This window comes from Solanum dulcamara, chromosome 2, assembly GCF_947179165.1.
Source record: "Solanum dulcamara chromosome 2, daSolDulc1.2, whole genome shotgun sequence".
In the NCBI taxonomy this organism is placed as follows: Eukaryota; Viridiplantae; Streptophyta; class Magnoliopsida; order Solanales; family Solanaceae; genus Solanum; species Solanum dulcamara.
Window position 1 is genome coordinate 38,996,565 of NC_077238.1, and position 13,430 is coordinate 39,009,994.

Here is a 13,430-nt window from a genome sequence, read left to right on the forward strand (position 1 = left end):
CGAGGTGGATTGGGCCACTGACTCATTATCTCTCTCCTCCGAATCAGCTGAATCCCCCTCGTTAGACAGGGGGATGCAGATGGTGTCATTGTATGAGAAGGACAAGAGCCTCTGCTTGGTTCTGAAACTGGTATGATATTTTTGGAGTGGTTTGATTTGGGCCGTCAAACAAGAAGTGTCTCAAAGTCAATGGAGTATTTCTACTCGAACCTACTAATCTCAGCGCCCATTGGTTTGTCTCATATACTTTGTTTCAAGATTTTTGTGGCCTCCTTCTTTGAAATTTTTTTCTTTCCACCACCCATCTTCAGGACTTATTTTGGAGGCATTATACTATAGTGTGTGAATTTGGGGGAGAACCATGGTAACCCTAGTTGTTACTGTGTGAGCTTCACGGCTGTTAGTAAGTATAGCGGTAAGATTTTGTGATTTAGGATGTTTGATCAGGATAGGGATGGTGTTTAGAGGCTATGTTTTGCAGGAAGAGCTGAGGTCATTTGGCTTTTGAAGAGAAAGGGTCGTTTGAGAAGAAGAAAAGAAGTTAATTGTGTTTAAATTTTATTCCTTTTATTTATTTTCATCGCGGGTCGAGTTCGGTAAGATGGCCAGTTACGAATCATAATATACATTACGAGGCATAAACTAGCATCGTAGATTTTCTTAACACCTAGGCTAATGAAAGAAAATATACTTGGAGTCCACGATTGTAGGCTATGAGTCATAGAGGTTTCTACAAGTCGTAGAGTACACTCGTAGACTTAAAGTTGCTTCATGTCTAAAATTTTGCAATCGATGAATTGAGTTTATGAGCCATGGAATTTTTTACGACACATAAAAATGACTCGTATGCCTCTCTGATCCTTTCAGTTTCTAGTATTTGCATTCCGACATGGGCACGTACTCATTTTTTGGCCTTATGTTTTATACATTTTATGACTCTAATTTGACACAAACCCTGACAAAGTCTATGCTATCCTAAAAACTAATAAGTGAACTTAAAAAGAGATAAAAAAAAATAAACTAAACAAAAAGAAAAAAATATAGCTTAGGTTGCCTCCCAAGTAGCGCTTGATTTAACGTCGCGGCACGACGTAGATTTGCCTAGTTACTCAGGCTTCACTAAGCTTCCATGCTTCTACAGTTTTGATCTCATCCTCTGTTCCCATGTATGCTTTGATCCTTTGACCATTAACTTTGAATTTCATTCCATCCTTTTTTATTAGCTCGAGTGCACCGTGCGGAAAAACTTGACTCACACAGAGTGGTCCTAACCACTTTGACTTGAGTTTGCCAAGAAATAAATGCATCCTTAAATTGAAAAAAAAGGACTAGATCTCAGGGTGCAAATGTTCACTTTTTAATCTTTTGGTTGTGGTACTTCTTCATACGCTCTTGGTACAAGGATGTGCTCGCATACACATTTGCGGAAACACATCAAGCTCGTTTATTTGATTCATCCTTTGCTTTGATGCGACATTCAAATCCATATTAAACTTCTTCACCACCCACATGGCTTTGTGTTCCATCTCTATGGGTAGATAATAAGATTTTCCAAAGATAAGTTGATAAGGTGACATACCTATGGGAGTCTTGAATGCAGTGCAGTAAGCCCATAAAGCGTCATCAAGCTTCTTTGACCAATCCTTCCTATTTGCACTCACCATCTTTGCAAATATTTGCTTGATTTCGTGATTGGAGACCTCGACTAGTCCACTAGTTTGTGGATGATAAGGAATTGCTATACTATGTCAAACCCCATACTTTTCAAGTAACTCTTTGAACAATCGATTGCAAAAGTAGGAAACTTTGTCGCTGATTATTGCCCTTGGTATACCAAATCTTGAGAAGATATTTCACTTAAGGAAGGTGGTGAAACTCCTTGCTTCATTATTGGGAAGTGAGATAGCTTCTACCCATTTAGATACATAGTCAACCGCAATAAGGATGTACTTCATTCCACCCGAACTCACAAAATGACCCATGAAGTCAATTCTCCATTCGTCGAACAGTTCAATGACTAGATTAGGAGTGAGTAGGAGTTCATATTTCCTCAAAATTCCTCCTTCTCTTTAAAAATGATCACAAGACTTGGCAAAATCATGAGCATCTTGATGAATTGTTAGCCAGTAGTACCCATATTGCAGAATTTTGTAAGCTTTCTGAATACCACTATGATGACCTCCAACAGACGACGAATGGCATGCCTTCAAAATACTCATCATCTCAACTTCGGTTATACAAGAATGAATAATTCGATCAGCATAAAATTGAACAAGTAAGGTTCTTACCAAAAGAACTTCTTTACATCGGACATGAACTTGCGGCATTGGTGAACATTCAATTCGGAAGACACTATATCACTTACCAAGTAGTTAGCAATATCGGCAAAACATGGAATCAAGTCTTGTGATACTGCCAATACTTGTTCATCCGGAGAAAGTTGTCATCTATCTTAACTCCGTCTTCCAACTTTAACATTGCCTCTTCTTTAATTCTAAAAAGGTGGTCAGCAACCTAGTTTTCATTCCTTTTTTGGTCTTTCACTTTGAAATCAAACTCTTGTAATAATAAAATCAAATGAATTAGTCTTGGTGGTTCATGTACATACACTATATGTGGATCCACTAGCTAAGCCATGAAGGTAACCTATGGTGGCATGCAGCTTAAGGGACTTGAGGCTGCTACTAAGGCTTGGTAAGGCCCCCACTTCAAAGTTCACTCAGTGCTAAGTCAAATCCCATGGAATACATAACATAGTAATCATACTTAGCATATATCATAACATGTTCATAAACTCCATAATTCATAGAGTAGCTCATTTTCATTTCATACTTGTCATGTGAGTATAAGCCTTTCAACATTACAATATCATACTTGTATAATTCATGTCACTAGGTTCCTAGGTCACCAACAAAGTGCCCTAAGTTACTTTGCTTCATATTTTATATACAACAACAACCACAATAACCCAGTGAAATCCCATAATGTGGGATCTGGGAGGGTAAAGTGTACGCAGACCTTACTCCTACCAAGGTAGGATGGCTATTTTTGAAAGACTCTCAGCTCAATAAAAATATAAAAAGAGATTAGATAAGGCTAAGAAGTTCAAAGCGATATGGAAAAGCAAATAACGAAAGTGACACAGATAAAATAGAGTAATAAAAGTACAGAGAGTACAGAGATTAATAGCTAGTAAAAGAAATCAAAGCATAAGAAATTATAGTACGCTAATGCGCCTACTAATAAGGAAGAATAACGAGACTATTACTAGCCTTCTACCCTAATATGGGTCCTCCATACCCTCCTATATAAGGTCATGTCCTCGATAAGCTATAATTGTGACATGTCCTATCTAATCACCTTTCCCTAATATTTCTTCGGCCTACCCCTACCTCTTCTGTAACTATCCATGACCAACCTCTCACACCTCCGCACTGGGGCATCTGTGTCTCTCTTCTTCACATGCCCAAACCATCTCAATCGCATTTCCTGTATCTTGTCTTCCATCGAGGACACTCCTACCTTGTATCGAATAGCCTTATTTCTAATCCTATCTCTCCTAGTATGCCCACACATTCATCTCAACATTCTCATCTCAGCAACTTTCATCTTTTAAATGTGAGAGACCTTAACTGGCCAACACTCCGCCCCATATAACATAGCCGATCTAACCACCATTTTTTAGAACTTGCCCTTAAGTTGTGGTGGCACCTTTTTTTCACATAGCACACCAGAAGCGAGTCTCCATTTCATTCACCCTGCCCCAATACAATATATGGCATCATCGTCAATTTCCCATCTGCCTTGCGTGATAGACCCAAGGTACTTGAAACTACTTTTCTTTTGGATGGTCTGGTCACCCAGCATAACTTCTGCGCCAACCTCCTGAGGTATCTCACTAAATTTGTACTCTCAGCTTAAACCCTTTAGACTCTAAGGTATGTGTCACGACCCAACCCCGTAGGCCGCGACTAAGTTCTGACTTGGACCCCTGTATACGTATCTATCGGCTATAGTCAAGTTGAACTCTATATAATGTGATACTACATATAAAAACCCCAATAGGTCAAAACCTTTTCATGTACATGTAGCCTCTTTCCTTCGTATCATATCATGGAAGGGCACGCAAGCCGATAAGGTTGCCCTGACATAAAAACATTTATAATGCGTTGCATAGGCGCAATTGAAACAAACTTACAAATAACTCACATGCACATATCTACAGACCTCTAAGAGTATTAACTATATCATATGGCGGGACAGGGCCCCACCATACTCTTGAATAAACAAATATATATACTAGAAGTTTTAATAAAGTTGTGCATAATAACATACCCAGCCCGGGACTCGGTGAAAAAGGTAATAATAGTATGTATGAGTAGAATATCATAAGCAACCATATACAATTAGATCATCATTTGAGACTCAATAGAATAATCAAAATGAACCATCATTTAAAAATGAAGACAGTAGTCATCTCAAGTACCTTCTAAATGTCATTATGAATTATACCAAATGTGAATTATACCAAAATTTGAGTTATACCCAAAATAGGACAACTGGATCATACACATGTATCAAGACATAATGATATGAGTTCTAGGAATCAAGAACCTTAGCCATCCTAGTATCTCTAAGAATAGGAGCTTTTTTGGAATTTATACATTTGTCGTTCATTTGTTTCATATGGATCATGCCAAAAGAAGGAAGGGATAGCTTTACCTACCTTCAGTGCTTATTCACAACACAACACGCATACGCTACTCAATAGTGTCTCAACCTATATTAAGACATCAAGAACTATGGTTAAGCTACGGAAAGGTTTCAAAACATACTCGGACATTAGCAGCTTATTTCTAAAAAATTAGGCGTCATTTCCCTTATATTCAAACCAACTACATAACAACAAATTCAACATCAACAACCATACGTTCAAGTGCTATATTAAAGTTAGCCAAGGCAAGATTCAAGAATATTTCGAAACAGCCCACACACTATTCCAAATCAGCCCACACATTATGATGTTCCATAATCTTTAACATAATCACTATGACGTAATCAAGTTACTCTTAATAATATACAGCCACAACACTTCATCGGATGACCTTACAACAGTCCAATAATTACAACAACAATATAGATTTAACTATTCTTAGTCCTTCAATTTAACAAGAACAACAACACAACCAACCCAGATCATTCTCAATACAATACAATTATAACTTTACATATCAAATTCCTTCACTTCTATCATATAACCAATGGCAACAACAACTCCAACATTAATTAAAATTAATCCATCATTTTTAGATTAGAAAAGCCCCAACAATTATAACCATACAATGTATAATCGTAACCACACTTAATTTTTTAATTCAACACAAATAGCCACACGTTACAATTACAACTCCAACTTAAAATATCAAATTCTTCCATTTTCATTATATAATTCATGACAACAATAACCAAAACATTAATTAAAATTAATGCAGTATTTCCAAATAAAACGGTAGCCTAAGCAAGTAGGTCGATTACTGTGACAAATTATTTGGCCTCGAACCCCTTTCAAATCCTTCCAAACCTATTTCAAACCATCACTACTTCACATAGAACTAGTCTATGCAAGATATGGAGTGTTACATCCTCCCTTTCTTAGGATCCTTTGATAACGTCATGGATCACGTGGTAGCTTTAGAGAAGCTTAAAAACGTTCCAATGTACAAAAGTGATATAACATAATTCATACTTGAATTTAGATTACAACCCATGTACATAATCAACTTGAATGAAAACAAGGATAATACTTTGAAATTATTGAATTCATAATCATACTTCATAATATCATCATTGAAAATAGCTTCATGCATGAGCAATCATAATTTAATCATGTAATTTATGTATAAACATACTTATAATGATCACTTATAATGATTAAAAACATAATTGAAATAGTCCTATGCAATTCATCAAATTAGGGTTACAAACCCAATTGAAATTGATGAGATTTTGAATGAAAACCATGGGACTCCATGGGTGAAAAGGGCCCATGGATCAATTGCTACATACCTCATTTGAATTTGAATGAGGAATCAAAAAAGGAGACTTGTTCTTGAACATACCCTAGCCAAACTTGATGAAGAAGATGAACTCTTGAAGTAATCCTTGAGAGAAAAGTCTTAAAGTTGTTTGAGAATTAATGAGGGAAAAGAATAGGTTTAGGAGTATTTAGAATAATTTTGTAATGAATCTAGTCCCAAAAACGTCCATATACATTTAGGAAAGAATAGGAAAATGACCATATTACGCTTTATTTAACTGGAACTGGGACTCACCACGGAGGACCCAACATGGTCTGTAATGCTCATCACGGCCCATGGTGGTGTCCATGATGATCAACTTAAACTTGAATATTAGGAGTTGTAGACAAGAGTTTCAGGACCTCCTCTGTATGGAAAAAGGTGTAGGTCTCCGGTGGGATGGTTTGAAGTTGGTGAGTTGGCATTGATTTATCCCGATTTAGTATTGAATGATATGGATAAGTTAAATATTATAAGAGAAAGGTTGAAGATGTCTCAAAGTTGTCAAAAGTCTTATTCGGATGTTAGGAAAAGAGACCTCAAATTTGATGTGGATGATTGGGTCTATTTGAAGGTTTCACCCATGAAGGGTGTTGTGCGTCTTGGTAAGAAGGGAAATTGAGTCCTAGGTAAATTGGACCTTATAAGATATTGAAGCATGTTGGTGAAGTAGCATATAGTTTAGAATTGCCATTTGAGTTGCCTATGGTTCATCCGGTGGATCATGTGTCGATATTGAGGAAGTTGTGGGTGATCCAAATTATATTGTGCCATGGAAAAATGTGAAGGTTGATGAGAACTTGAATTATGAGGATGTTCTAGTGTAAACCTTAGACCAGCAAGTGAAAAGGATAAAAAACATAAGGAGATTGTGTCCGTCAAGGTGTTGTAGAGAAATCAATAAGAGAAAGTGCTATATGGGAAGCAGAGGCGGACAGATGAAGCATTATCCGTATCTGTTTCCTTCCACTCAATCCTAAAGTACTAAGCTGTTCATGTCCAAATCATTTAAACTCCTACATTTCAGTTTCCCTATGTCTTCCATATGCATGCACGTTCATGACGTTGATTTTAAAGTCATATTTTATGTTAAGTTTGGAAATTTCATGTTTTATGTATTTTGATGTGTCATTAGTTTCATGTTGGATTGCTAGTCCTTTTTTTGTGTCCTTTCTATGCTAGTTGAATCTCATTCGAGGATGAATGTTCCCAAGAGGGATATATTGTAAGACCCCAGAAGTCGAAAGGTTAAAACGAAGAAAGAATCTCAAGAGAAGGGAACTGACCCCAGGTCTACAAGTTATCTATGACTCGTAGAGACTATTATGAGTCATAAAGATAACTTGTATAAAACAAGTTAAGGTGGGAAAAATTGGCCAAGGCAGGAAGGTAACTTAACGATTCAAATGATGAGTAGTAGAAATAAGTCGTCATTGCAAGGTCTGATGACCTGCAGGTGCCCACCCTCAAAACCTACTCTACGACTCAATAGGACGAGTCATAAAGAAGTTGACGACTCGTCAAAATAAGTCATACAAAAACATTAGAGCCTCAGAACATAAAGGTTTTCAGGACCTTTAGGACAAGATGTTCTACGACTCGTAGACTTAAGGACGATGTTATGACCTATACTTTCGTACTTCAGAATGCTTTCTTAAGCTTCTTAATAGTTACCACGTGACCTAGAGTATCTACGACATTATCAAATAACTCTAAGGAAAGGAGGATGTGATGCCCCATAATAGGAAAGGTTGGGAATAAAGTCATAAGGATTTGAAAGGAGTTGGAGGCAAAATAACAAGTCGTGGGACTCGACTTGCTTGTATAAGCTACCACTTTAGATACTTCATATACTTAAGCTACTTGAGTACACGACGACCTTAAGTAGAAAGGGCTACATAGGTTTTTAAAGTACATAGGTTCTTAAAGTGAGACGAGATTATGAACCTACAAAAAAGAGCAAAAACTAGATTCCGAACTTATGAAAAGAAGCAAGTAGGTGACAAGTGGGTGATACTTGAGTACATGATGAGATTAAGTAGAAAGGGCTACATAAGTTTTTAAAGTACATAGGTTCTTAAAGTGAGACGAGATTACGAACCTACAAAAAGGAGCAAAAACTAGATTCCGAACTTATGAAGAGAAGCAAGTATGTGATAAGTGGGTGATGCACATACTTAGGGTAAGTAGGTAACACACCTACTTGAGGTGGACCCCACCATGCCACATGGCAGTATGTGGGTGGATATATGAGGTGAGGTGGTGCCCCTAGGGGCTGGACATATGTCACTCCAAGGGGCTGTCACATGTCACTTCTAAGGAAGGATATATATATACATTTGATGACTAAGTCATCTTATTCTTCAGCTTATGCTTCATCTTATGCACTTAGAAAAATTGAAAGGGAACTTAGAGAAAGTTTAAGAAAACTAGAGAAAGAGAGGAAAAGAGCTACGACCATGGCTGCCAAGGTAAGCTTTCGAGCTATCAATCCGTAAATTAATTATCTAAGGTATTTTTCAACTAAGTGAAGGTATTTAACGAAGTAAATTAATAGTTGGGGTAGCAAGGAGATCCAACAACAAGTTCATCAACTTTCGGCAAGTTTTGGAAGCTCGTTTGTTAAGGTCTGGCTTTATTCTCTTTTCCCATATTTTGGTAAAGGTTTAAGCATGTTATGGTGTGTAAATATAAGGTGAGACGTGAAAGTATGCAGTTTACTGCTGAAGGGTGTGAAAAATCATATAGGGGCTATTTTGAAGTCGTTCTAGTCGGCTTAAAGTTTGGCTAGCATCGTTGTTATTGTGGTATTGTATTTGGAAGTTCTTTGTATGTGTTGCAGGGATGGAAACATGATGAAATAGGGGTATAAGTGCTGTGGATTTTAGCCACACTATTCTCCATTCTGTATGGTTATGATTTTATGATCTAAAGGTTGAAAACCATATTTTGGAGTCGTTCTAGTTGAATCGAAGTCGCGTAGGGTTGTTATAATTTTGGTGTTGTATTTTGAGATGGTTTAATTGCATATTGTAGGGCTGAAATATGGGTCAAAATAGGTGTGGGTGCTGCTTGTTGCAGCCACACAACCCTCCGTTCCGTGTGGTTAAAGACTTTACGAATTAACGATTGAAAACCCTAATTTGGTATCGTAGTTTTGGGCGAGTTATTTGGGACTTGTTTTATGCAATGTTGAAGTGGTATAATTATGTATTGTATGATGGTTGTTGTTGTGATATGGTTGTACTAATCGGAGGTATAATTGGAAGTTCGTATAGGGCAAGTTATAGGGAAGATGCTGCCCGAATTCTGTTAACTTCTAACTAACTAATAGACTAGTTGAGACTAGTCAAGAAAGGCGAATAAGGAATTGGTTCCTATGGGTAATTGGTGGTAGAATTACAAGCTTAAAAGTCGAAGTTCACTAACCTTAGTATTACTCTCGTGTTAAATAGGTTAAAGGAGTAGTGAAGCGAGCTTGAATGCGATTAACCCATAACAGGTATGTAAGGCTATCCCTTCTTTTTTTTGGCATGTCTTAGAAGTAAGTGTTGAATGATATGTATATGCGCTTGGGGTAATTCCATTCATGAATTCCAAGCATGACCCATGAGTTCCATTTACCTTTTGATGTTAGAACTCCTATAATAGTTGAGTTATCGATATGATGAAAGGTAGTATATGTAAAGCTTGTCTCTTCTTTCTTTCAGAATGTCTTAAATGAAAGTGAAATGAAATATGGTATGAGTATGGAGGTAGTTCCCATTGTAAGTTCCGAGTATAACTCATGACTCGTGTTTACTTCTAAATGCTAAGTCTCTTAAGGTAGTTAAGTTATCACCCTCGAGCCTTCTATATGTAAAGACATGATCCATGACTCTTAGTCACGTCTGAATGTAAAGGTCTTGAAGTAGTTGAACTACTACCCTCGAGTCTCTATATGATGAATACTAATTGAATGTATAAGCTCTTATTCCTAAGGATGCTACGACGACAAGCATCTTTAATTCTATAAGCTGTTTAGCTTTGTCTCGATACATGTCTACAATTCCTAAGACGATTACTATTCTAGTCTTCACTTGACTATTTCATTGAGTCTCAGATGATGACTTTACTTGCATATGGTTTCTCACTACTCTACTCATACACACTGTAACCCCTCTTCCTCCGAGTCCTATAAGGGGGCCAAGAACATCATCGTCCATAGCTTTACTACTTCTTTTACCGAGTTCCAGGCCGGACAGTGTATGTGAGGGTGGTATTATGCCACATGTGATGATGAAATTCCATATGTGATGATATGATGATATGAAGATGCGATAATATGATAATTCACCCCGTCTCAGGCCGGATATAATATGATGATGTGTATGGCGATATAAGAAAGGAACACCAAGTCCCCCACTAAAGGGCCGGGTATGGTATGTATATATATGATGATGGTACGCTATAGACGTACACTACTTCCTTCATCGAGTCCCTCACTAAAGGGTCGGATACTTTACATAGGCATGCATATAAAAATATAGGGATACACTTGTGACCCCAATCCCCATAATGGACCGGATGTAATATGATGACATATACGATAAGATTATGTTTTATACAATTATATGATGTCGTATACGATGACATGATGAAATAATATACATGATGGAAAGGGATGATGACATGATGATATGATGATATGGTAATATGGTAAAAGAATTATGACACCGAGTTCCTTAGCAGGCCGGGTATAGTGTATGATGATATATATGACTACGTGTTCTAAGGTATAGGTACAGTAATTCGTTAATTGTTATACTTATCCCCTGCATCCCTGTTTTAGCTATGATCTTAGTTATGATGTGTTATGCTTTACATACTCAGTACATATATCGTACTGACCCCCTTTTCTTCGAGGGGCTGCGTTTCATGACCGCAGGTACACGTACTTACTTTGGAGATCCGCCAGCTTAAGGTTTACACTCAGCGATTTGGAAGCGCTCCATTGTGCCGGAGCCTAGATTTTGGTACTGACCCTTGATGTAAATGGTTGCTTATTCATGGGTATGGTGGGGCTCTGTCCTGCCATATGTTATCATTGATATTCTTAGAGGTCTGTAGACATATGTATGTGGGTTGTTTACAAGTATGACTTAGTTATGCCTATAAGGCATATTGTAAATGTTATTATGTTAAGGCAGCCTTGTCGGCTTGCATGCCCTTTTATGATATAATGCAAATGAATGAGGCCATATATATACACATATGTTATCACCCACAAGGTTCTAGTGTATAGTCCTCATATTTGATAGTTATGTAGACGGAGGTCCAAGTCGGACCCTAGTCGCAGCCTACGAGGTTGGGTCGTGACAGACGAGTCGTAGACATGACTCATAGAAAAACTTTAGAGACCAAACTTTCAGGTCTATTTCAGGGCTTGTAGGATGAGTCGTTCCTATGACTCATCACTTCCTCTACGATTCATAGAGTGCCCTCGTAGGGTTGTCCGATTCAAAATTTAATGAGGGGTAGTTTGGTCTTTTCTCCATATTCTATCAATGTATGTGGACGTTTTTAGGGACTAGATTCATTAAGTAATTTTTCCCAAATACTCCTAAACCTTTTTCATTCCCTCATTATTTCCCAAACAAGTTTAAGACTTCTCTACTAAGGTTCCTCAAGAGTTCATCATCCTCATCAAGCTTTGGTTAGGGTTTCTTCAAGATCAAGTCTTCTTTCTCAATTTCAAGTAAATTCATTCAAGGTATGTGGAAATTGATCCATGGGTTCCTTTCACCCATGAAGTCCTAAGATTTTTACTCAAAATCTCATTTAATTCAATTGGGTTTGTAACCCTAGTTTGATGAATTGCATTGGTTGTTTTAATTATAGTTTTATTTATTATCAATAATCATTATAAGTAGGAGTGTACATGGACCGGGTTGGTTCGGATTTTTTACAAACCAAATCAAACCATTTGTATCAGGTTATTAAATCTATAAACTAAACTAAACCAATAAAAGACGAGTTTTTTATATCAATTTTTCTTAGGTTTTTCAGGTTTTTTGGATTTTTTTGGATTTTTTGGATTTTTTCGGGTTTCTCGGATTTTTCATAGTATCTAATAAAAAGCACAGAGCAGTGCTTCTTAAAAAGAGTTCTAGTACAAAATATCAACATATAAGATGGAGGCAGAACACTGTTTGAAGTTTTAACTTTATAAGATGAGCTTTTTATATATATTATTTAGATGGGCTTTTCAAGTCCAAATCTAAATGTAAGAAAGAAAATAAAAATTATGAAATTTTTTTTAAAAAATATTTATAAATTACATTTTAATAAATATTTTTATGTATAACATAATTTAAAAGTACTATATCTATAATCGGGTCGGTTTGGGTTCGATTTAACTTTTTTTAGTTAAAACCAAACCAAACCTATAATGGTCGGTTTTTTTTTCCAAACACCAAACCAAGTCAAACCAAACCACTAGTCGGCTTTTTTTCCGATTTGGTTCGGTTTGTCGATTTGGTGCGGTTTATCAGTTTGCCCTGTACATCCCTAATTATAAGTATGTTTTTACATTAATTACATGATTTCAAGCTGAATTATAAATGCCCATGCATGAAGCTATTGTCAATGATGATTTACACGAATTATAATCATGAAGTTCAACGATTATGCTGTGGGTTTTCTTATTTACGATAAATTCTATTATATTTGACTAAATTACGCATCTAATTGATACTATCTTTACAACTTATAAATGGGTTGATATAAGTATTATGATCATGCATGTTTTCAATCCTATTTCTATGGGTTTTAATCAAATTGATATGTATTCAAGTTTTATCGTAATTTCAAGTATGAATTATGATTATATACTTCAATTATGATCAAATTATGAATTTTATGTAAGTTATGAAAAAGGTGACTTAGGGCCCAATGTTGGTGACCACGGAACTTAATATCATGTATTATGCAAATATATTATTGTGATGTTGAAAGGCTTATAATCACATTACAAGTATATTATGAAAATGAGCTACCCTATGATTGTTAAACCTATGTACAAGTTTCATAATCTATGTTAAGTATGATTACTATGTATGTATTTTGTGGGATTTGACTTAGCACCGAATGATGATTTGAGGTGGGGGATTGACCTACGGGGTCCTTACATAAAGTCTCTTATCTCATAACTACGTTCCACCGTAGTATTGCCTTTATGGCCTAGCTAGTAGATCCACATAGAGTGTATGTACATGACATGCCTAGCAGGGTAGAGTCTACCTTGGCAAGTAGATTCCTCTTTCTTCCGTTGTATGAGGAGACATCAAGTTTCATGTTATAGCTCACATGATC